The sequence below is a fragment of the Sipha flava genome, unplaced genomic scaffold, assembly GCF_003268045.1.
Source record: "Sipha flava isolate LNK unplaced genomic scaffold, YSA_version1 145_pilon_pilon, whole genome shotgun sequence".
In the NCBI taxonomy this organism is placed as follows: domain Eukaryota; kingdom Metazoa; phylum Arthropoda; class Insecta; order Hemiptera; family Aphididae; genus Sipha; species Sipha flava.
This window is the reverse complement of record NW_020271774.1, coordinates 352290-378767: the sequence shown is the minus strand read 5'-3', so window position 1 is coordinate 378767 and position 26478 is coordinate 352290. Positions and strand designations below refer to the sequence as shown.

The following is a 26478-nucleotide window of genomic DNA, read 5'->3' as shown; positions in this document are numbered from 1 at the left end:
TAAGCAACTGCAGGAGTGGATCTAAATACTTTTTATATTTTTATATTTTTTAAGTGTGCCGACTAAAGGTTGAAGTTAATACTAGATGGGTCAAATCATTGTCACTTTCCCGCAAATGACGTCACTGGTTTAATCGTAGAGTGCAGTAAAACCTTCCTGTGCTGGACCGCTCGTAAGATGGAATCGTCCATAAAATGAAATCAATGATAATAATAACTATGAATAAACTTCAAACATGTATGTATTTGTACGATCATATTGCGTTTTTTTTTTTTACAATTTATAATCCGGTTTCAGCCCTAATACTTCTTGAAGCAGCATGACTGTGTAACATTCCGAGACTTGCACTTCGGCAGAAGAAACACGACTTGTAGCCAATCGCAATCATCTCACCGTAGTCGCGCGTCTTTCACCGTCCCTTGATGCCGTCTTCGGTTCTCCCTTCGGAGCTAAAAATTCCAAGGGTCTACGAACCGGGCCACTGCCGATCCGCGTACGACGAAAGTGGGTCGAAAATAGCCGCGTCCGCGGGCCAGTCCCGGATTCGTTTCGACAGCAATGCCGTTAAAAGCGTGACGACGACAAAACGTTCGCGAAATCACGTGCGCGCGGAACGTACCCGTTTCAGATGGCTGCGGCGGCGGCAGCGGCTGAGCGATATAGCGAAGCCTGGCGGTGAACGGTGGCCGCCGCGGGGTCTTACATTGGTGCGCGCCGGTTTTCCGCCCCCGCAGTGTGATTTTTCGTCGGGTCCGTGCCAGTCAGCGACACCTTTGCGCTCCGTCGCCAACTCGTATCGTTTACTATCGTCGACCGTTGCAAACGTTATGACTACGACCGATATTATCATTGCACCGTCGCTATTGTAACCGTCGTCGGACGTTGGATCCGTTGTACGGCCCAGGTACCACGTCCACGCGACCACCGTGTAGGTGTACTTTTTCGTTTTTTCCGTTTTTTCCTTTTTTTTTTTTTTTTACCTCGGCCCGTTCCCCACGGAGTTTCACCCGGTTCGTCGCGTCACGTGCTATCGAAAAACCCCGAAACACTTTGACGACAAGACCGTCTCGTCGGAAATGAAATAAAAAAACGCATTACAGCACTGCCGCCATCGCGGGTCCTTTTTTTTTCCTCTCTCGCGCCACTCCGCCGCGACCTGTGGACAACCCCGTCGGCACTGCGAAATCGGTTCGCGCCCGCGAGTGCGTCGTCGTCTCCGCCGCACCACAGTTTTTGGTCCTTCCGAACGAGTGATCACGTTCGATCGACGTCGTACCGAATTTAACGTGAGTACACTATTACATACCACTTCCGAAACGATTTATTTATTTTCCGAAATCGCCGTACACGCCGCCGTCGACCGGGAACGGTGGCCGCGGCCGTTAACCGCCACGCTGGTTGTGGTGGTTTTTCGTTCCGATGGTGGTGGACTACGTGCTGATTCATGCAAATCATGCATGCTACTCACCGGTGCGGAACAATGACTCGAGAGATTTGACTGTGGAATTTGATACGATCAAAAAAAAATATGTAGGTTCTATAGGAAAAAAAATGTCTAATTTAGCGCCAAAACAAATTTCGTTTTTTACGCGCATGTATCATATTAGCGTTATCATATTAATAGGATTGCAATGGGTTTCATTTTCGGGTTCACTCGAACGATTAACAATAGTCCATAAGTGAAAGTGTATTTAGAGGCGGAACTAGGGGATGGGAAAACGAGGATTCTAACTGGGCGTAAACTTTTAGAGGGTGTAATTTTTGTAATTATTAAAAACTAATTTGATATTTTTAACTTTGTTAAATTATTAGAAAAAATTTCTCAAGAAGAGTATTTGATTGTTGGTCTATGATAGTGCGTAATTTTTCCTTGGACGTAAAAATTCCTATTTCCACCTCTGAGTGTATTCGATATTTTTCACTCACGTAAACAATTAAATACAACGTAAATTGTTGTAAAATACTCCTAGGTTCTGTATTTGAATTGTAATTCTCCGTTTGATTTTTCCGCAAAACCTGGATTGTTTTTAAATATTAAGGACACTATCATCTACCATTGAAATTGTTACGACAAATATATGTCATTTTCAGACACAGTATCAGCGCATTAACTCAATAGTCTTGTACCACCCGTTGTTTCCTACTGACCTTTTTTTTTCCAACAATAAACATTTAATATTCACCCATAAATCTCGCTGTTCGATGATATCAATAACTAAAAAATATCTGAAGTTTTTTGATAACTTTTGCAATTTCAAGTTGTATTAGGTATCTTATAATAATTATTAATAGAAACAGTCATCCACAAAATATGCGTTCAATTACATTATAACTGTATGGACACTAAAATATATAGTGGTTTTAATAAAATTATATACCGGAAAAATGATTCCGTTCAAAATTAATTTGGTGTAACTGATCTGAAAAATCTTGAAAATGATCTTATTAACGTACTAGGTGTTATGATAATCATTTTGTTTATTGATTATGCTAGGAGATCTTATGTCATCACAAAATATTTACGTCTGAATAAAAATGCATCTCAAAAGTGAACATTTAGAAATTATTGAGATTAACGCAGACAACAATATTAATATTCAATAATTTAAGAAAGACCGCAAAAAATAAAATATATATATATATATATATAATAACATAATAGTTTTATATCGTGCGATTGAAATATATTTAAAAATTGTATAACTATGAACTTAACACAATATAATATTATTATATAATAATTATACGGTTCATATGATATTTGAAGAGTGTTGTATTTAAGACATTACATCTATAATAATTTTTACAAAATCGATTTACCCAGTAAAACTATAGTTTCTTATTCTAAACTTCGATTTGTCTATACGTTACTTCCCTCTCACTTTACATTTTTCCTTACATATTAAACTTTATTTGAACGACTCACACATTTGCACCCACCGTCACTCTCCTTCTATTTGCGACAATCCTCATATCATATTCTCTTTGACTGTTTTTTTTTAAGAATACTTAACTCTAACAAGATCCCCTTCAACTTTAAATTCATTATTTCTCCCCAATCACTTCCAGTTCACTTCCCTCTTCTAAGCTAGCTTTTAAATTTAACATTTAGTTTAATTGTAAACATGTTATTTTTAATTATTTTTAATTATTTGTTATAGATTATATTTGGTTTATTTGTTTTATCGTTAATAATTTTTGGGAGTAATTGTTAAACAAAGTCTATTTAAAAAATTGAAAAATATTATAACCAACTTGCCATTTTTTCACGATTTATTTTAAACCTAATTTATGAATTTTTTTATAATTACATAACATATCTTATCTAGAAAATAAATGTATGAAAAATTGATACTAATACAAAATCAATAGATATAGATTAATTTATAAGAATATTCATATTTATATCTATATTGTATAAACTTGTGGTAGGAATTTAAGAAATAAAACGTTTTAAACTTATAAATTTATTGATGTCAGTAGGTTGGCCTATGGTAAAAATTAAATAAAACTGGAAGTAAATGAGCTTTGAATATTTTTAGTAAAAATAATTGTGTTAACAGTTTTAATTTTTTTTTTCTGTCTTTGTTAAAATGTATTTTAGGTACTTCTGTTTGAGATTTTTGAAATAAAAAAAAAAAAAAAATAAAAATTCCCCAAGTTGATGTTGAATAGGCTACTTTTGCGTTTATCATATAACTAATTCATAACTATATAATGTTGTTTAGGTCAAATTTGTAAAAAAAAAAAAAAATTAACCTAGTTTTTATTAAATTCACAGTTATTTTTTTAATGAAAATACATTTACTATAAAATATATTCTGATCTTATGAATAAATATTTTCAATGCATTTTTATGACATTAATTAGCTTATTAATATTAAAAATATCATCATCATAGGAGTATTCAAATGAGTTTAAAATGTTATATATTTATACATATAATAACAATATTTATATATATATATATATATATTCAAGACTAAAATCACACAGTTTTTATTATACTATAAAATAAAATTTTGAAACAGAATATAGTATGTTTTAATCATAATATAAAAATGTAATATTATTAAACTTTAAGTTCAGACTCATGAATTACTGTTAAAAATCACATAGTTTTATAAATTCTTTAAATTACAAAACCAATTGATTTATTAAAAAATAATTACTTTATAAAATATTTAATATTTTTTTTTTATTTTTTTTATAATTGTATAAAAATCATTATGCATAGATGGTATAAATTATAGGAGTTCAAGGAATTCTTTATATTTCTCATTCTCAATAGGATGGCCATGATGATAAAGTTTTTCAAGTTTTTTAGATTTAACCATTACACGTTTAGCCAAATTGAGAAAAGAAAATGCTACAAAATTATTATTTGAATATTCCTAAAACATATTGTAAGGTTAATCTGCTGCAAAATATATTCATCGCAATTTTAACAATTATAATTTACCTCCTTCGCCATTACTTTTTCAATTGATTATATATATTATATATTATATATATCTTTTACAATAAAAAGAAATATTATTTTGAGTCATTTGCATAATTTTGAATGGATTTCTTTTATGAGGATTTAAAATTACTTTTATCCAACTATTCGGAACAAAAATTTCAGAATGATGCTTTTTCTTTGTTTCAACAACTCTGACATCTCTATCAAAATGCAGAGGTACTAGAAATTTGTGATATATTTGTTTAGGAGATAAATCATCAGAATATACAAAAAAATTGCATATCAGTGCCGTTTATATGTTATGATTTTGTCCACTAACAATAGTCGCTATACATAATAAGTTTTTATGTATCAGCATAATTCTTAACAAAGTATAAAATTCAAGATCCAATTTCTTGCGAACCTCTTGATGGAATGGATTCATTTCATACATATATGTAAGTTTTACTAATCACTTGGTTGCGTATACCTAGGTTATACGTCTATAATTTCCTATTGTAGTAAGCTATGCAAACAGATATGGATGGAGTTGTATGATTTTTCATAAGATCAAAAAAATAACAGTAATTTGATTATATATTCTATATAGTTATACATCGGAATCCATTCCATTACGAGTAGATTCTGCTCTTCTCAGATGCAATTCATGTTCTCTATTTAATTCTCCTTTATCATATTCAAGGGCCGATTTAATTTTAGTAATAAAAATATCACATTTTTAACAGCTATTTGAAATTGGAGAATAAAAATCTTAATCCAAAAGTTTCTAAATATATACATCAAAACTGGATCTTGTGTTACTGTTTATACAGGTTATACATTATCAAAATATTTAAAACGAGGTTTAAATAATTCCTATTAAATATTTATTCCCCGAATAAAGCGAAATAGACGTAGGAAATGTTTTGATATAATTTTGAACTTTTTAACACTTTTCATTTGACACTTTATTCACATAAGCACATTTTTCCACCGTCATCTTTAAGGGTAGGTGAAAAATGTATTTTACCTGCTAAAGCTTTTGTAATGTGACCACAAGATATCTTAAACGAAAGTATAAAACATTTTGGTGATAAATAATGGTCTATCTATTCAACAATAATATAAATAGATCATTGTTGCATTGTGTTGAGAACTATAATTTGTCCGTGCAATAACACAATAGTACTACTATCTATTAGAAAAAATATACAAAAATAGGCGGGTTTTGGATTTATAAATTTAAATAATTCTGAAAAATAATCTATCATTATCTCATTTATGAATTTTTGTGGAATAAGCCACTTTTACGCTCAGTGCCTAATAAAAGTCTTTGATTGGTATTTTTCAAATTTTTATACGCCGAAAATATATTTTTAGTGACTCTATAAATAATTCATATTTTTTCCCTTTAGAGTTTGTGACCTACAGGTTGTAAACCACTGGTTTATGTGAGTTAGTGACAACATTTACGATATGATGCTATATTTTAAGTACCAAGGTCATTCCAGTTGCGTATTGAAAAGCTATAGAACATTATATTTAGATACTTTTCCCACTATTATTATTTTTTTCATGAGCAATTAGATTGACCCAATATGCAATTTGTTAATTATTTTTTTATAACATAATTTCTGTATTTTATGCTAGTTTTAAGCAATGTTTTAATAATAACGCATTATTAAAATAGCTTACTTTATTTACATGATAACTATTTTAGTACCATAATACTTTGGTTATTTAGCTTATATAATAAAGTAAATTGAATATGATTTTATATTAATATCATGCTTATTCAGAGACATAGATACATAAAAAGGAGGGTTTGTTAATATCTAGAAACCATAAGAAGTACTCTAAGTGCGTTAATAGTGCACATACAATAAGAGGAGGTAAGAGAAAGAGATATACAGGGAAGAATTAATAACAATGACTATAAAATCATCAATTTTGAATAGAAAGACGTCTTGAGGAATGTGTGGGGAGAGTTATGGGATCTGGTGTAATGGAATCTGTGATGGTAGAAGCATACAACGATTTCTGGTTTGAGTGTATGGATGATGAAATTGGTTGAATATAATGTTTAGTACACTGTAGTGGATTAGAAGTTTGCTTTTTTTATCGCTCCGAAAAGCTGATATTACTTCGGCTTTTTAAGTGGAAAAATGTTTATATATTTACCACACTTGAGTTTTGTAGTGTTGTTTTAGAACATGTAAGTACACAAAGTACTTTAGCTAATTTCATGTTATTATTTTTAACTTTTTCGATGAAAATAATGTGTCTGACCAGTAGAAATTATGGCATTTAACATACGGAATATTCAAAGGATGTGTGAGCGGGTAAGATTGTTAACTGAAAAGCTCAGAAATGTTATTACACTTAAAAAGTTTTTGCATCAAAATTATTTTCTACAAAGAATGATTGTGTTTGCTTTAATGCTAGAAAATAATATCGATATTTATGTCCACTTTTTTTTAGTCAGTCGGAAAATATTGAAGATAATTAAATCAATTTCGATATTAGCTACATTGACTACACTAAGTACACTAACTACACTTAAGCTACACTAATCTTGTGGCGCTCCACATACGTGATACAAAATCATTTATTTACCCTCGTCTGGAAATGAAAAATATTTAATTTTAAATTTTAGCCTCATAAAATTTGAATTATTGGAAATATTTATGTGTCTATTAAAAGAAATATTGGCAAATTAATGGAGCTTGCTAATACAGTGTACGACATATGTTTTCAAAAAATAGAACAAGAAGACGTCATTCCACAGGATAAATATAGATCAATATTATCCAAACCAGGATAACTCATTAGGAACGCGAAAAATAATATAAGTAAGTCGTAAGCACAGAAGTGAGGAATATGGTGATACTATTTGGATTTTTGATTAATTATGTACTCGAAGTATTTGAATCGTTGTAAATACCTTTTCAGTTTCTTCAGTTGCGAATTCCTGATGGCTGTGAAAACGGTTTAAAGTGGTGAATGATTTGGATTTATTTTACTCGTGGCTATAATGGCAAAGTAAAAGTGATGGAATGTGGAAAGCAAAGAGAGAGTCGGGAGTTAAATGACGCTGCATGAGAAAAAATAATATTGTATTACATTATATTATCACTTAGTAAATTTGAGCGTTTGTGCAACTACAAGTACAGGTGTGATGTTTCATTGTAAGATATCTGATAATATTAGCGCTAATTTCTTTCTTTCATTAGTAGGGTTCAAATATAATTAGACAGAGCATTACTTAGTTTTTTCTACTTCAAACGATTAAAAACTATTGATTCAGAATACAAAAAAAATGCATCTTTCTTTCGTAAAAAATACACTGATTAAGACATAAAAACCCTGCAGAGTATCGATATCAAACAAGAGGGAATATGCGATGGGCTTATAATAATTATTATGGTAGATACCACGATTAAACTAGATATAAAGTATCATACTACTTTTTTTAAATATCTAACAATGACCAATTATAGAGCTAATTAAGAGGACATTTTTAGATATCATGAATTATCAATGTTTAAAAGTTGATTTTTTGAAAATTAACTTGAAAAGTACATTTTTTTTTACGTTTATAATATGTATTAAATATCAATATATGATATTTTTATAAAATTGAATAATACGTTTTAAATAACTTTAAATTAATTAATTTAAAACCTATAGCATTTTGGACATATATCATATTTATATTCAATGATAATTTTTTTATATGGAGCTATCCATTTATAATTTCAACGTAAAATGTCTTCAGACTAAGTAGGTATATAATCTTTAAATAAATTATGTACTTCATATAACTGGAAAACAATAATTGTATATAATATTATATATTTTATATTATTCATGTTTATAAATATTTAATATGAATAGTAAAACTAAAAAATTGATCGTTTTAATTTACTTATCATTAACAATAACTATAATTTTTGCCAGAAAATCAACAAAATATAACTTTAATATAATTTTAATACATTATACTTATCGATTGCAATTAAATTAATGTATTTTGTAATATAATTTTTTATGAATGGTAAAAAACAAACAAATGTAGTTAAATCCCTGAAAACATTTATATAATTATATTCCCTGTAATTTAGCTACTAACAGCTGTTTTTGGCATTTGTAAAGTTTAAAAAAATTATTAAGTTTCTTTAAAACGTTTATGTAATGCACGTATTTGTACCGTGAATAATTGGGCAACAGTATAAATTTATTTTTTCTTCAACTATCAAACAGATTTACTACTTATGTCTATGCTTTCACCTTTTGTTTTGCATTTTTTTTTTTTTATAATACATGTTTTGAAACGTTATTAAAAGATAGGTATTTTCATGTTTTACGGTAATTAACATTAATACTTTTATCTTGTCAATAATATTATAACATTCAGGGCAGAAAAGTGGTATAAAACAATGGCATATATGAACTATCACGCATCAAATCGGAAATTTCATATTTTTAATAGCCAACGTATCGAATACTACGAGTAATGTCTTAGTATTATAGTATTAGGGAAAAAATCAATTAAATTGGTATAAAAATAAAAATAAATATATATGTTCATAAGTATACATATTATTATTTTTGTGGTAGTAAAATAACAATTTACCCTAAAAATATAGTGTATACGATTAACTATTCAAAGTGTCATGAAATGACACAATAAATCGTATTTTAATGAAATGGTAATAATGCAAACAATGTTATAGTAAATGTAATATTATTATCACGCTATAGGTTCCAAACAATTATCGATTAAATATATTTAATATTGTCATTGAATCAGAAGTTATAAGATTTTTATTCATAAATGAAAATAGATAATATAAAATTCAAATTATTCTGGAATACAAAGAAATAGTGATTATTGAACATTTTGTTTCTTTATTGATTTTTTTTATAGACATTAAATATTTTATTTTGTGAATACATTTCTACAATCATTATATTTTAGATACATTTTTTCTAATTCCATAGTTGAATTGATATTATTTTTTTTATTAAAAACCTTTTAATACTATAAGATAATTTCATATTAAAGGAATAATAATATACATTTTGGCAAACAATTGAAAAAACATCTTGTATTTTTTTTAAACGTTTTCTTAATAAGTTTCAAAGAAAAAGCGAGAGAAAATGAATCATTGTGACCATATAGCGAGCCACCGAGGGATGTCTAAAATGTATTATTTCCAAAGTCGTAAACATTAATTACACCAAGATTGCTGCAGAAGAGTCATTATTAAATATAATCTATTTCCAAACCGATTCATTAGGGTGTTTAATTGCATCACTTGAAACGAGCTGACAGCTGACCAAAAATCAATTTCGTAATGTTGTTTATTCATCTTTTTACTTCGTATAATTATTTCAGAACTTTGTACACGGATATTAATGAAACAAAAAAACAAACTCAGAACTCCATTGCAATAATAAACAGAATAGCTTAAAGTTTGAAAGTTGAATTAATATTTCTCTCATCAGGTTAATATAATTATTATATAGATGCGTTGGTAAGTATACATAGCCACAAATATTTAAATTATAAGATAGTATTTTGAGCTTTTTTGTTGAAATATAATTAACATGTATTTAATTTTTTTTTTTCATAATTTAGATAAAAAAATATAAAAATACTTATTTATTGAATAGTAATAAAAAAAAAAAGTTACATACTTAATAATTTAAAAATAATTTTTAATGAAAAATAACAGTATTTCAATGTTATGGTCGTTAAAATTATCAGCATTAATTGTGCGTTCTTTAATTAAATCAATAACATTGGCCATATTGGTGTTTTGCTGTAGAAAAAAAAAACAATAATAGTGTTGGTAAAATGACATAAGTGAGAATTGTTTTAAATTAATTTCATTTGATCAAGCTTATTTGATAGAAAAACATTACGTAATGTGTGAAACCCTATAATCATATACGTGAATTAAAATCAGTACAGGTTCATAAATATATTCGATTATAGGATTATTTGATTTATGTTGTAGTGAATTGTGGTCTGCTATAGTCTCGAATTACATGTACGAGTACCCACCGAGCTCGGTTATACCTCAACTTATATATACTGCATCGATTTAAATTGACGTTTTTCAAATAGATTTTCCATTATTAATATTACAGGGTCGTAATATTATATTGATATTAGAATAATCTATATTCGGGTATAAGAAGAGAAAAAAGTTTGGATAACATAAAGGCGACTTATCTTTAAATTGGTTGATATTGAAATAAGTTATTAAATCGGTTTCAACAAAATAAACATCTCATTATTTTCTTCGATTTACCAAATTAGTATCATTCAAAAAACGTCAATCATGCCAACAATTTACTTTATATCTTTATTATATTCTTTCAAGCCACTCGGGAAAAACTTTTATTCTTTGTTCCAAAACGACTACTTAGCCAAAGAAACACACCTTTGTCGAGTGAGTTTCTCTTAACTGTTAACTTTTTTCATTTTTATTATATGTATAATATATAATAGCTCTAAGTGTAATATATAAAACACTGCGTGCAAAAAATAAAATAAAAATTATGAAGGACATTGTGAAATACGTTGAATAACCTTTGACCACGGTCACTTTGTAGGTGTTTTAATTTTTAATTTTTTACTGTCAAACTACAGAAGCAATTTTATTTTCTTACATACAAATTTAAAAGCAAAATGTTCGATAACAAATCGAGTTCATTCGGTTTGGTCATCACTATCGAATGCATTCAATATAGAATACAACGTAAAAATAATGTTTATAATAATAAAATTCAACAAAACGTATGAAATATAATTTAATAACGGGCTTAGGGGTATTAGCACCCCCTATTTTACAATTAGTACTCTCAAATAATGTTCGTTATGTATTAAAAACTTATTTTTGTCATCAGACATTTGACTATTAGAGTATAAAACTGTAATGAAATATAAATGAAAACAATATTACTCAACAAACATTTCAATTCACATTTTGTCGTGTTCGCCGAAACCCTAATTTAAATTAATTTTAAAACTGGAACTCCGCCGGAACCTTTATTTGTATTTATTTAAAAATCGGATCATTAAATCCTTATAGTTTTAATATAAATTAAATACCCAATAAATATAAAGCTTAAGCACCTTCAGTTTTTTATTGAAATTACGCCTATGATAATGCTATAATTTTAAACCATTACAACGTTTTAAAAATTACTCTAATACAAAATTTTTAAATTTATATTTTTACTAGAAGTGACTCATTTTATTCGTACGTGCCTACCTCGAAACTAAATGTTTGATGAATTTCAATACTATCAATTTTTTTGTATTACACGAGAATGCACATTTCAGTAAACACTTGACTTATATTTGTATGTATGTCGATGTTTCATTAGTGTATATATATTTTTTCTAAACATTTGGATAAAACAAGTGTACTTCGTTTACTTAATTTAATAATAAAGTGTGGTGAGATTCATCAATACCTCATCAATAAATACATTTTTTTTTCAATTGGTATTTGCTTTCATCCTATTTTACACACTGTTTTGATTATTGTTAACTATATGGATATAGTTTAATATATTTTATTATTTGATTCTAGACGAAAACATATATAGTCATAGAGTGGAATTTGTTTGGTTAAATAATTTAATTAAAACATTATTTTAACATAATTGAATGCATTATTACTCCACAATATATTTAAAGACAAGTTCTATTTTTACGTTTTTTAAATGACAATATTTTTCATTTTAAATTTAGAAGGAGAAAAAATTCTGGGAAGAAAATAAGCTTTATTTTTTATAAGTATTTAAAATTGAAATAAGTAAAAAAGATATAAAGCAAAAGTACAATACTTGCAAGATTATTGTACTCTATAAAAGTGTATATTTTTTTAAAAGAGAGAGGTAACCATTATTTAGGTTTGATACACTATTTTATCACATCAAAATTATCCGGAAAATATTCTATTTCAATCAAATATTTTAATTTGTACATAAGCTATAGGGAAAAAAATAAAAATGTATAATGTAACAATATTTTTTTGTGGTGTGGTCATGTGTAACTACTAAAAAAATTTGAATTTGTGAAAAAGAATGACCAATTTTTCAGTATTACATAAAAGGGATTATAAATGGAGTATTGCTGATTCAAAAAAAAAAAAAAAAAACCATCTATCCTCGTTCTAAACTGCGTTAAGCAAATGTAAAATTTCTATATTTCAAGAAGGTAGATGTACACGACATCTTCATTTACCATTACATACTATTGTTCTCTTTATGGCCTATATCACATAAATGTGTAATATAATAATTTATAAGTGGAATATGGATTCCAATAGCCGCGTACCCCATTGTTCTATGATTTTTCGATCAAAACGATTACAAGCACTTGATATCGGCTATAATGTTATAAACCGTGTATTAGCCGTATGTAATGTCACAACATATTTGATTCAACGACCTTTTAACGTGCAGATAGATGGAATCCGATGCGATGTAAATATAGACAGATTTTTTCTTACGCAGAACACTTCATGCGATTATTGTCATCGTTGCCAGTGGTATTACAGGTAATTATAATTCAAGTTTTATAAATATCCTTAACGCTTCCTCGTTGTTGGCGCCAGTTGTATTTGGAAGCTCACAAAAGACATTAGTCTTTTCTCTCGGCTCGCCGACAATACTTTCTGCCAATATACTCCTCGAAGAACAATGCACCACCTGTCCTCCGTGCATTACAGAAACGGGTTATGCGGAATACATTTGCGCCTTGAGTTTGTGCAGCAATAACCGCCATGACACTTGAACACCCCGATGCCCGATGGGGTTTAATATTTTATAAAAACATCACGGAAAATCCGCACATGTTCGGTGCGACTATATACGTTTTTTATTTTTATTTTTCGCGCTTGCCTCTGGTGTGGCGGTAGAGATTTTGAAATAAAAGAAATAAAAATCTTTTATGGAAACACCGTAGGCTCGATATACTCTGGCAGCCCGCGAACATTGAATACCCGCGCACGTAATGTCAATGATAAACATCTGGAAGGTACATCTAATATTCAAATGAAAATTTTTGTGTAACACAAAAATCGGAAAAACACATTATTAATCGTAGGACGTACAACAGTTCCTGTACTGGAGGAAAAAGACTACCAATGTTTATTGAAAACGATTTGGCACAACGAACTGTTTTCCACCTAATATTAGTTGTCCTGAACCTAATGATTCAAAATAATTGACGGCGAAATCACTTGTATCACTTGTCGACTATAGATCTTCTAACGTATGTTTTTTCGACCAATTTTGAACACTTTACGTCAAACTCATTCAACGTACGTTGCATGTGGATTGTAAATCAGTTAATAATTAAAACAAAATCCAAACGAAATTCAAGTTGTCTTTGAAATAGCTTATACGTGTACGCAATCGTAAGGTACTTAGGTTAAACGTGAACAGATAAATATTGTACTCAATTTTTTTAAGAATACTGCAGATAATTTAACATTTTAATTTTCAAGTGGTAATTTAGGCGTCCATTTCAATTTCAATATAAAATTAAAACACATTTAACATTAACATCTTTATAAATATAATTTAGTAAATTATATTCATATATATATATATACTTAAGCTGTTAAGTATAGAAATATTTAATTTTCCAAAATGTGTTCCGTTATATTATCAAAATATACGGTAAACACTAAACATTGTATTTAAATGAAAATTAAACATTATTTCTTACAACAATTATCTTATGATAATTATAATGGTCCTAATATGCATAAATAATAGAAATCTACTATTTGCTTTTATCGTCTGAGACATTTGAGTACAATGCAACAGAAATACAATAGGGATACATGTTTTACCATTTTATTAAAAAAATAATATTCTAGATTTGTAAACATTATTTGATTAATGTACCGAATGCGTCTGATTTTAACCAATAGCAATAATATAAAAAAATGTATTTTTTGTGAAATATTCAACGTATTTTCGAATCTCCCCAAAAAATATTGTTGGTGAAAAACATTAATAATAATTATTACAGTCTAAAAACAAAAAAAAAATAAAATATTTTATTCAGAAAAATACTAGTAAATACGTAATTAATGCAAAATGGTTTCAATTGAATATTTCGAAGGTCTAATCAATATTTTTGTTTAAATTTTCTAATCATTTTACTCAAAAAAAAAAAAATTCTTCTATAAATAGCAATAATTTATTTGACTAGGAGATTAATCTGTTGGATGAGTTATATTGCACTTTGTACTGCGTGAACCAGAAACGAATTATTTATGATTATTGTCTACCTTATGGTATTCCACGGAATAAGGGAACATCATAAAATATATATGAATATTTTTTTCCATATGATATATACACCCTGATATACAGAGTAATATGTTCGAGGAGCACGTAAAGTGGATACTGTTGCAATAATATAATAATGTACATACACGCATTATAATCATACCATGCAAACCGTGAACTCATTCAGCAGATATTTCCCAATGAATTGTTTGGATCATTTAAAAATATTATTCTTTTTTATCGCGTGACATTAGTTTGTTTTGAGATTCATAAAAACATCGAAAACCAAAAATGATTTTAAACCCAGAAAATCCGTCGGTCTCACCGAAGAGTTAATAAATCATGTTCATTTCCACCAAAAGGTTTGCCCCCGCTTCTCCAATATGATCACGGCTTCAGGTAATTGGATTTAGCGACGTCAAAAGATGGATTGGAAAAAAAAAGCTCCTTCAAGCCTTTGTTTTTACTCGATGTGGATGACAAAAAAAATAAAAATTGAAATCGGATATGAGATCATATATTTCTTTTTTTTTAAAAAAAAAAAAAAAATTTGTGCAAAATAGACAATCTCGTAACGTAACTACGTGCAATGTTTTACAAATACTGAACGGTTATCCAACACTCGCACAAATACACACATGCACGTATGCACACATACACAAACGCCCACATATGCACCCTTATAAATGCTTTCCAGTGGAACAATATTATTTTATCAAAGGCCTGATAATGCATTTTTTTATTTTAATTTCTCGTTCAATTCTGTTGTTTTTATTTATAGCCATTCCGCAACGAATAATAATGCATTTGTCAGCTTTCAATTTCAACTGAAAAACACATAAATCGCCGAATTGTATGACAAATGGGTAGTACGTCGCTGTCTTTTGGGATACGAAGCGATGATTTTTACAACGCAGCGTAGAATATAATTTCTCGAATAAATATTATATAAACGATGATATAGTGTATAATTTATTTGTAAAATATTCTAAAGTAAATATTAGAATGGAATAGAACAAAAAAAAAAAGAAAAAACGGTAACATGTCTTGAATGTAGTGTAACGTGGACGTGTGATATAGTGATGTAACAATTATTACAGTAGCATACGTTGTCATGATCTTAAGACTAATACCGTTCTCATCATGTTTTCCAATACCAGTACAATGTATTTTTTCAACAGATTCCAGTGCATGACTATTGTGAATTTCAAATTCAATAATGTATGAATTCAAAGATGTAAGATGCGAGGTTTTGAATTACTTCAGTGGGTTTATATGAAGTATATAGTTCACGAATTCCAGAAACTCCACTTTCCTCCAAACGCGAAGAAAAAACTTAAGACTTTCAGTATCGACTGTAGCGTTTATTTTTTAGTCAATCTAAACAAAATTATATTATAATATAACGATTTTTCTCATTATAGTTCGTGTTCTTTAATATTACTATATCCTTTAGAATAAATCTCGTTTCGGTGAAAATATGTTTTTATGGTTAGCACTAACGCGATTGATTCCGAAGTCAGTTCTTAGTGGACAACTGTCCAAATACGGTGTACAACCAAAATGATTTCTAGCTCAACAATACCGGCTGCAGTTGTTCAAATAACATTTCTTCCCGCTATATAAAATATTTTTTTCAAATATAATATTCGCGTGCGGCCGTCGCTAGTGTTTAATATATTATGGTCATAGTATACATGCGGGGGCCAAGTATCGGTAACAACTAGATTTGATAGAAAAATATCTGTTGTTGACAAATGTGACGCGGGTGCGGTGGTTTCAGTGAGACGTTCATATGTTATATATATATATATGTTTACATGAAGGTTTCAAAATCAACCCGTAGCGTGTGTAATACGAGCACGTTCTCTTTTCAGAGAAAATACTAGTGTTCTTCTCTTTCTTCACATCCTTATTCTTATTATTTTTTTTTTATTCGTCAATTCTATTTTTAGTTTCTATTTTTTTTCCCCCACCCTAAACCCTAAGGTATAAATATAATAGGAAATAGGAGCCCAGATAATGCGTGCACAAAGTGCCCGCACGTAAAAGCGGACTCTTACCTGCGGAGAATAAGACCATGCGGCGCCGTCTATTGTCATAAGAGGTGAGGGTTCGTTTAAAACTTTCTAATTGCGGATGTTTAGAGGTGCTGTATGCGAGCGATACGCCCAAGTCGTTAATAACAACGAGTCTCCAACCATCCCCCGCCACTAACCTAGCCCGACACTCTTGCCATCGACCGTTATGTGATAAATTGGTACACATTATGGTGACCTTATACTATTATTATAAGCCAAAATTCTAAATAATCGTAAATTTTAATTTTGATTGTTTTGATGTTTTTAATTTTGATGTTTTAAATTTTTGCTTTGAAGACGTATACTTATAAAACAACTATTTTAGTGTCATTAATGAAGTTCGCTATGATAAAACGTCGCGTCTTTTTTAACAAAAATTATTATATATAAAATTATAAAACTTCTAATGAACCGCTTTTCTCTTATCTAGTTTTTTTTCTATTTTCTTCGCCTCTGTCAAACGATGAAAAAACACAAAATCCTATACTCTTTGATATGGATGTTCATAATTATAACCTGTATGGCATTTTAATCAATTATCTTGGCTGGATATATATTTTATTATATTTTTTATTGCTCAATCACACTGTTTGAAAGTCAACACAAAGTGTTATTGTTACACCCTACACAAAACGTCTTTTAATCCTAATCACGAATCATGAATCACGATCAGTTTCGTGAAAATCTAAATAAAATATTAAATTTAAAGTATAATTAAATGCAATAAAAGCACGTTTCCAATGTGATTTCAATGATTTATGCTGGTAGAATAAGTATGATATTAGTATACAATGAAAACATTTCAATCAAATTCGTGTAATCAATTGAATCCCGTTTAAAATATTTTAACCGTAGTTAAATATAGTATAAAAAGAATAGTTTAACTATCGTCATTTTTATCATAAGCTACATTGATACTATGATATTATATAGTAACATATTAGGTTAATTTATTTTAAATTAATCAAATTTTACAGTATTTAGCATTTTTTATAGGTATAATTAAATAATAAATCTGTATAAAATAAAACTATGTTGTATAATTTTATTAAAACTATTGTTTATTAATTGAACTTCTCAATTTTTTTTCATTCAAAAGTATTAAAATTTTGATAAAAACCTTTTAGAGTTAATTAAAATAATTTAAATGATAAGTATTATTATAAACTATTAACTTTGCTATTAAATATTTAATACGTGGAAAGACTTGAGTTTAGGTAAACAAATAATACAATAATCGATATAAATAATTTAGTTTGGTTTTTATAGATTGTCAAGTACTCAAAATAAGTATTATAATGGTATTAATACTCTTTTTTGAAGTGAAAATATTCAAACTGTCCATCAAATAATTGATAGTATAATTATATTTTCTGTGATAATGTTCACTGAATTGAGTGTTTCATTACATTATGGTACTTCTAATTTATACATTTTTCCACAGCACTTAGTTTAAATTTTTGCTAAACATATTAAACTACCCCATACTCGTAAATGTTAAATAAAGATATAGTTGTGTAAATATTATGAATCATAATATTTATCATAATTTATGATGGTAAATCCATTAGCTATTCCGATACAGGTCAAAATCTGATGTACAAAACCGTAAGGTAGCGTGGAATCAGCAATTGATTTATTATACTCAATTAAATTATTTTTGACTTTTGACATTAATTTTATATTATTACGCACCCACTAAAAGTATTATTTTTGTACATAGAGATGAATTTTTCATGGAATTAAAAAATGCACGCAATTTGTGCGTTGCAACATGTTATAAGTGTAGTTTTTGATGTATTATGTGTTTGCATATAATGTTGACCTCTTGATCGAATTAAACAATTTACGCAATTTGTACAACATATTAAAAACGTGGTGTTAGTATTTACTAATTTGCTATGCTCATCGTGTCCAGTAGTACACGAAGGAATGTGTTTCCCTTATCGAATAATTTGCTTGGAACACCGGAATACCATCTGTGTACGATTTGGAATAGTTCCGTTTTGTTATTTTTCAGTTCACTTAAGTCCAGTACGAATTCACTTTACACGATAATTATATTTGACTAGATAAAACCTAGAAGGAACAACTACGTCAATATTTACCAAACCAATGAATACATTAATGTATTTATTTACATTGCATTTAGTACTTAGCATCAAATAGAATTTCAGAAATATTTGTACAAGATAAGTTACATTCATTAAATATAGTTGATATGAAAACTTGGTTTACGGATCAATAAGCTATTTTTTTATAGCACGAAAGTCGTTTTGTTCATATTTTGCTTCTTTTTTTTTTTTTTTTTTGTGACAGGATTGGTTTACTCGAAAATTCGGAAAACCATTGTATTTTTTTCTTGGAAGATTCTATTTCTGAAATTGAAATATTATTATTATTTATTCATTATGGCAAGACTTGAAGGTCTTATATCGAATTTACTGCCATAACTGTTATTGTATATAGTATTGTCATCATCATTCGTTCAAAGATGAGTTTCTAATCTGAAGATAAACAAAAAAGTTTAGAAAAATAAGCATTGGATTCGGTTTGAGATGATAAGTTTGTAATTGATTCTACTCAGACACTTGTTAAATGTGATCTTATTTGCTTTTAAATTTCTAAAGTTATTTATGATTCGCTGAATTTTTTAGAAAAAAAAAATAGTATACATTGAGTCTTTCAAATATCTTAAAATGCTTGTTTGGATTACTATGTCACTCAATTTGAAAACAAAATTTAAATAACACATAAATGGTATACACTGAGGTGAGACAAGTTATCAAAAACCAGTCACTGTAGATTTCTTCATTTTTTTGTTTTTTGTGGATGGCACTTTGGGGATAGAGTGCATGTTGATACACGCGGAAGGAAACTTCGACACAGAGTATAATATGTCTTCTGCGTTAGAGCCAAGAGGTGCGTTATTCTAAATGTTGGAGTGATGAATCACCTTATACTTAAAAATGTTCTAAGTAAACTTCACTTAAATTTCAGATAAAAAAAACTTATTATATATAAGTTATAAAATGTTTCTTAAAAAGCTTCAAGATTTTATGATCAAAAATATTCCAAATAAGGTTTTTATTTATTACTCAATTAATTAGTTATTATAAAAATGTATAATGATAAAATTAAAAATTATCTGATATTATGAACAATGGATTTAGGGTGATTACAATTAACTTTTAATAATCTTTTCATAAACATAATTTTGTACCAATTTACCCATAAATATATCTCACTCAGAGTATTAGCATATTGAATTGATGTGATAATATTAAAATTATTTAAATTCTCGTTTAAAAAAAAAAAAAAAATCCCTATTAACCAGAATAATCTGCAGTTTTATTAATATATTTTTAATTAAATTCATATAGGCTATCAACCACATCTGAGCTCTATCAACAGCATCTGATGCCACCACATAAAGTACATTGGCCCTAATCATTATCGTAATAAATAATAATAATAGTTAAAATAATATAATAAATTATTTTTTTGGTTAAATTCTTTAACTTCTTCTTTTTCTTTTTTCTAAAATATTAAAATCAGATAACAGTGGTTCCCACTGTCAAGTATACGTAGTACGTACGTATAAAGTACAATGTTTCACGTTTAGAAAAAAAAAAAAAACTTGTTCAGCTCAAAGTTATGAATATTATTATAATGCACAGAGTATTTTTATGTTTATCTGTTCTAATCTAATTCTAGATTGTATACGTACAATAAAACATACAAATAAAAATAACACATTTAATATACCTTGAACTGACAAAACATATTTATTTAATACATATAAATATAAAGCGACAGTAAATTAATAATAATTTGTTAATTTCCGCGAAACACACTGTAGATTTAGGCATTCATTCGTATTAAATAAATCATGTGGTTAAAAATAAAAAAAGTATAACGCGAGACAAAAAAAATCGCGTTCATATACCGCGGTGTACCATTAAGAAAACGGACATTTTTTTAACGGTAATATTATTGATTTTCCCGGGTAACTTTCTTCGACGGGAACGGTGTTTGCGCCATTGAATCACCTACGAGATATTAGGCGAAACAAAACGGTTAGGTAGAGTACCAATTAGTACATGGCATGGGTACCATTTGGATGACGTGTTTGTAGTTCGGAGACAAATAACGTACTCGATGTTATCAATTACTGATATTTACATTTCGTGATTTTAAGATTTATATTTATTGGAATTTTTTTTTCTCGATCTCCGGCGAAAGGAGCTCGCTATCAAATACTCTTGTTACATTAAAATGGATAAGAAATATAATAATATAGAAATTATTGCACCATAAATTATGTTTAAAACTATAAAAATATTATTGCATGCGTCCTGAAAAGCACTTAGTTTTGCATTTTTACAATATTTTTATTTTGTTAAACATAAAAATTGCATCCTTCCATAACACTGTCGCAAAACCATTTGTGGTCTATATAAATTCGTTTGGATTTCAAAATGTTTGATTCTAGAATAAATCTTAACTCTTCTCGTTTTATACATTTGTGAAAAAATACTACAGACAAATTCGGGTCACAGATGCAAAACACGTAGATCCGTTGTGCGTAAATCCCGTCCACGGGGACCGTGTTAACGGTTAATGTATATATATATATATAAAAAAGAAAGAAATGGGGGAGAAAAAAAGGGAAAAACGCTGTGAATCTAAATTGAAAAATTATCATCATGTTTGAAAATGATGTTCGAATCAACTTCTGGATATTTAGTAGGAGTTAATGAGAAAAAAAACCACGGAGATAAGAAAAAAATCGGGAATATATTTTTAAATAACTATTTGAATTTTAAAAGACTTTTTTTTTTATTATCATTTTGGTTTTGACACTCGTAGATGACATATTTTATGATATTTTACAAAAGGTTGGGTTAAGAGGAAGCTGTACCCACATGTGTTGTCTTTGTCTGACACACGTACAACATAGCAAATTGCGTTTAGTAATTGAAATGTAGTGATGTTAGCTATTAGAGTAAATTGACCTCTAACCAAATTTTAAAAAAAAAATATTATATATGTTTTTTTGGTTAATTTTTATTCAGACATTTTAAATTTAAGCGAGTTACGAGTGGGTTAGAATTACAATTAAAATAACTTATAACTCGCTTAAAGTTTAAAATATCCGAATAAAACCGACCATCTAAACACAGACAATGTTCTTCCCTTAAAATTGTATAACAGATCAATTAATTCTAATATTAAAGCTAACATAACTAAATTTGAACTACTGAATGCAAATTTTCTATGTTTTATGTGGGTTGGACGGGGACAGCACATACGAGTGCGACGACGTCCTCTTAAAAGTGTTTTTATTATTTCCATAATTAATTATAATATTATTTATCTAAAGAAGTAAACCAACCACATTGTGTTATATTTACAAATGTTTTTAATGATATTATGCGTATGCACTGCGCTTATTTAACATTACAGCATCATATTTAACACTATTTTGAATTTAATTATAAAAAATATATAGGTAATACGTAACATAATATTTTTTAAACAAATTATTATTAGTGGTTAAGGATACTTCATGTTTTTAATTTTAGAAGTCATTTAATTAATAGTTTGATATGTTCATAATAAGTATTATATGTTATAATTTGAAAATTGTAAAAATAAATGAAACATTTGGTTTTTCTTATAATCGTATTGTTATTAAACTTCAAAGAAAATATAAATCATTGAACCTTAACAACAAATTGAATATCAATTTTGATATGACAGAATAGTATTATTATATCATCATTATAGTACTTACAAATATTTTAAATAATGTTATGTAATATCAATTGTATGAGTGAAGTATAGGAAATACATAATGTTCCATGTATACCCATCACATTTTTAATGAAATGCTGGATACGGTTCATCCAAATTTATAGTATTTGTAAGCTTCTTTTTTTAATACTGTTGTTGACTTTATTTCACGTTGCTATTCGCTAACAAATATCAACACAGCGATTATCATAATTGTATCAGTAGTAAGCAAATATTCTGATAATAAAGTACAAATATAACAGTTTTTTTTTTTTTTAATTATTTGTATTCGATCATGTAGCATAGAATATTGTATTAATTAAATACGAAATGTATGAATAAATATTTTTATATATATACATAAATGATTTTATGCGAATATGAAATCGATTTCCTATTGTTTTATATCACGTGTGGGTGGTGTTTTAATGTTAATCCATGGCTATAATAGTTCTGCAGCTGCAGCGCGAGCGTCGCTTTGATTTACCGTGCTAAACGCAATACAATAAAACATTTTTTATTTATTTATTTATTCCTTTTTTTTCTTTAAACCGAAAACAATTACCCTGCACGCGTGAATAGTTTCGCGTTGATGCTCAAGCTTCGTCGACCATTCGCCGCGGTGATTAACGAGATCGCCAATTATTGCACGAACTGTAGTTGAGAAACTGATCACGGAAGCACACAGGATCCGTATTTCACCGTGAATAAACGTATTTTTCGACCGTGATCTTATCATCGGTGTATATTAAATCGCTGCTTCTCTCACCATCACCACCACCACTACCACCCCCTCATCAAAATAACCATTGCACGGAAGGACTCCAAAAAGAGACGGTCACATACTGCCTGCGCACGTGACGATATTTCTCCACGATGTTGAGTAAATTTATTTCCATTCTCTCGTTGTCGAATACTAAACTTCTTTTTAGATCCTACATTGGTGCTCACTATGAAAAATGGTTCCTTATATATTCCTCGGTATTCGGTTATGAGGATAAGATAACCGGAGGATAATAATATGTGAAGCCATTTCTATGCACCCAAAAATGTCTGTATGTCGTACAGTGCGTTGAGACTGGACTCCAAGTATTCGAGACATAGCGCTATAAAATTTACATTATATAGTACGTGGTTGGGTGTTTGAAATTAATTTATGCAAACAATTCTGATTTCTCTCTAAAGAAAATTATAAGTTTAAGTAGTTAGTTTGGGTTTTGGGAGTTCCGTGTTAAATAGTTACATCCTGGAAACGTAACGTAACTTAAATGCATTATAGTTTAATAAAATATTTATACCGTATATTTAGATAATTAAACGCCTTTACAAATTTATATCTATATTTGATTACATTATATAGTATGAAATATTAATTTTACGATCCAATTAATTGTTTAAAACCTTAAAGTGTTCATGTACTCAACCGGCTAAAGTCATTATAATTTTACTGTGAACAATCTATATAAATTTATCGACGTTGCAATTGTTTAAAGCTACCGGATCTTGATACAATGAAGTATTTATTCTTTTGATTATGTTTAGTTGCCGTTTATGTTTTAAAATATGAAGTATTGAATCGCTATTATTATAAAATGTTAACTATTAATTTATACTATAATAGGCGTTATTTAAATTTTTACTATATCGTTTATTTTATGTTATTCGGTAAAAAAAAAAAAAAAAAATTAGTCTCTGAACAATATTTGTAATATAATGTTGAAAGTATGACTAAAATATTTTAATGCACTTCAGAGTTGAATAGCAATAAAAACTACGTAAAAGACTGAGTATCAGATGACAATGAAAATTGAGAAATTTTGAAGAACAAAAAATCGTTATTACAGTTATATAATTATATTTATATTATATTACATCAGCATATCTCAACTGGGGGTCCGTGAAAAAAAGGTATAATGGCGGAAAAAGTGAAATTTGTTGTATTTGATATATTTGTTATTGTAATTTGTGAAATATTGTAAATTGGTTTTTCCTAATATATGATATAAGTATGTATAGGTAGAATAAGAGTATAATATGAAATTTATCATTATAAACGGCGGCACATGTGCACTAGATTTTATCTAATTTTATTTGCCTAACTGTGAACGGTTTGTATGATATTAAAATCGATGCTAATAACTAGTAAAATCTAATAACTAATAACATGAATGGCTTCAAAAACTAGCATACTTATCCGATGTTTTTTTGAAATTAAATAATCTAAATTTGACTCTTCAAAACAGTGCAGTGACTATATTCCAAAATACTGACAAAATAGAATATTTTATTAAAAATTTAGAATTTTGGAAGTCGTGTATTGAGAAAAACCAACCAGAAGTTTTTGAAACACTACATGATTATCTCTGTGAAATTGATATGAACTTATCACAAGACATCAAAGACCAAATTGAACAACATTTGAATGGGCTCAAGGCAGCATTTGAAAAGTACTTCCCTAAATGTGGAAAAGAAGACTACTGGATTGCGTTCCCTTTTAGTGAAAACTATTTTAAATCTGCAGTTTTATCAGTTGAAGAAAAATAAAAATTGATTGAACTGAAAACAGATTCTTCACTTCAAAGAGCATTTCTTGAAAAAAAATTTCTCATCGCCTTATGAGCTGTCGTGAATGACGAATATCCTGAGCTTTCCTACAAAGCATTTAATATTTTACTACCGTTAACGAGTTTGAATAAAAAACAGTACTAAATGTTTCCGATATCAATGAGTCTTGCGAATACTAAAAAACTCACTTGTCGCTCTTTTCAAATAAATGGCCACGATTTTGGTTATCAAAAGTACCAAAATTTCCATGCGAATTTTAGCCTTTAAATGTATGACGACAAGAAAACTTTTTCGAACCCACACGATATCATACGGCCACGTGTTGAAAAGTAGTTAATAATCGAATTCAAGAATCGTTTTACGTAAGCGATCTTTAAAGTTCATGCAACGCGTCGCGTTATACGACAATTGTTTAAATATTACTAAAACAATACGACTGATTGCTCGTGTACTATAGTGTATTCGTATTAATTAATTTAAATAGTCACTCGGTATTATAACGAAATATCTGAGATCATGACATGCAGCTTATAGTTGACGAATCTATTGTGCGCCGGACGCAATATCCTCTTTAGATTAAGAGGATTAAGCGGTTAAGAGTGTATTGAAAAAATCTGATAACTTGATCGCATTGTAAGATTGATGGGTGAAAAAACAACCCGCAGACAAAGAGAGCGCACCGGTGGCGTCACGGCTCGTCACCGTTTCTCTCGAAATGTAATCGCAGTAAAATCTCATGTGGACACAGCGTATATTAGTAGGGAATGCACATTAAATATCCGCAGACTCTATTAGATATTCTCCAGCAGCAGAAACATCAGCAGCAGCAGCAGCAGTAGTAGCATCAGCGAAATCGAAATAATCTTTCTGCGTTCACTCACGAGCCGAACGCTTTTTTTCTCTCCCTATTTCCTCCGGGTAGGCCGTGTTGTACAGAAAAAGGACTGCTGTACCATACCGACGTGTATAGCCTGACCGTACTTAAAGCCGCCGGTGCACGTGTACCGTTTCGCCCGATGACCGAATAAAAATTTAAGAACGTAATTTATTTCGGTAGAAATGTTTTTGGAATAAACCAAGTATATACAGCAATAAGTGTACACTTTCAAAGAGCTGCTCCGGTTGTTGGCCAGCGTATTTAATCAACATTTTCTTAGAATCTCATTTCCGGAAGAATGCTATCGTGAAAAGAAAACAGTTTCCACATCCGGATAGTCAGGAAATTCATACTGTAATTCGCTTGTCCGTCTATTTTTC

At 28.9% G+C, this 26478-nt stretch overlaps 1 protein-coding gene across 1 annotated transcript in view; it reads left to right on the top strand.

The window, feature by feature from the left end:
- Window positions 1-962: 962 nt before the first annotated feature.
- The window catches only part of LOC112679437 (leucine-rich repeat and immunoglobulin-like domain-containing nogo receptor-interacting protein 3), a gene marked incomplete at its 5' end in the record, with an annotated part of 191637 nt that continues 166121 nt past the window's right edge, over window positions 963-26478 (top strand). The window contains 1 exon segment of the mRNA XM_025549229.1: window positions 963-1286.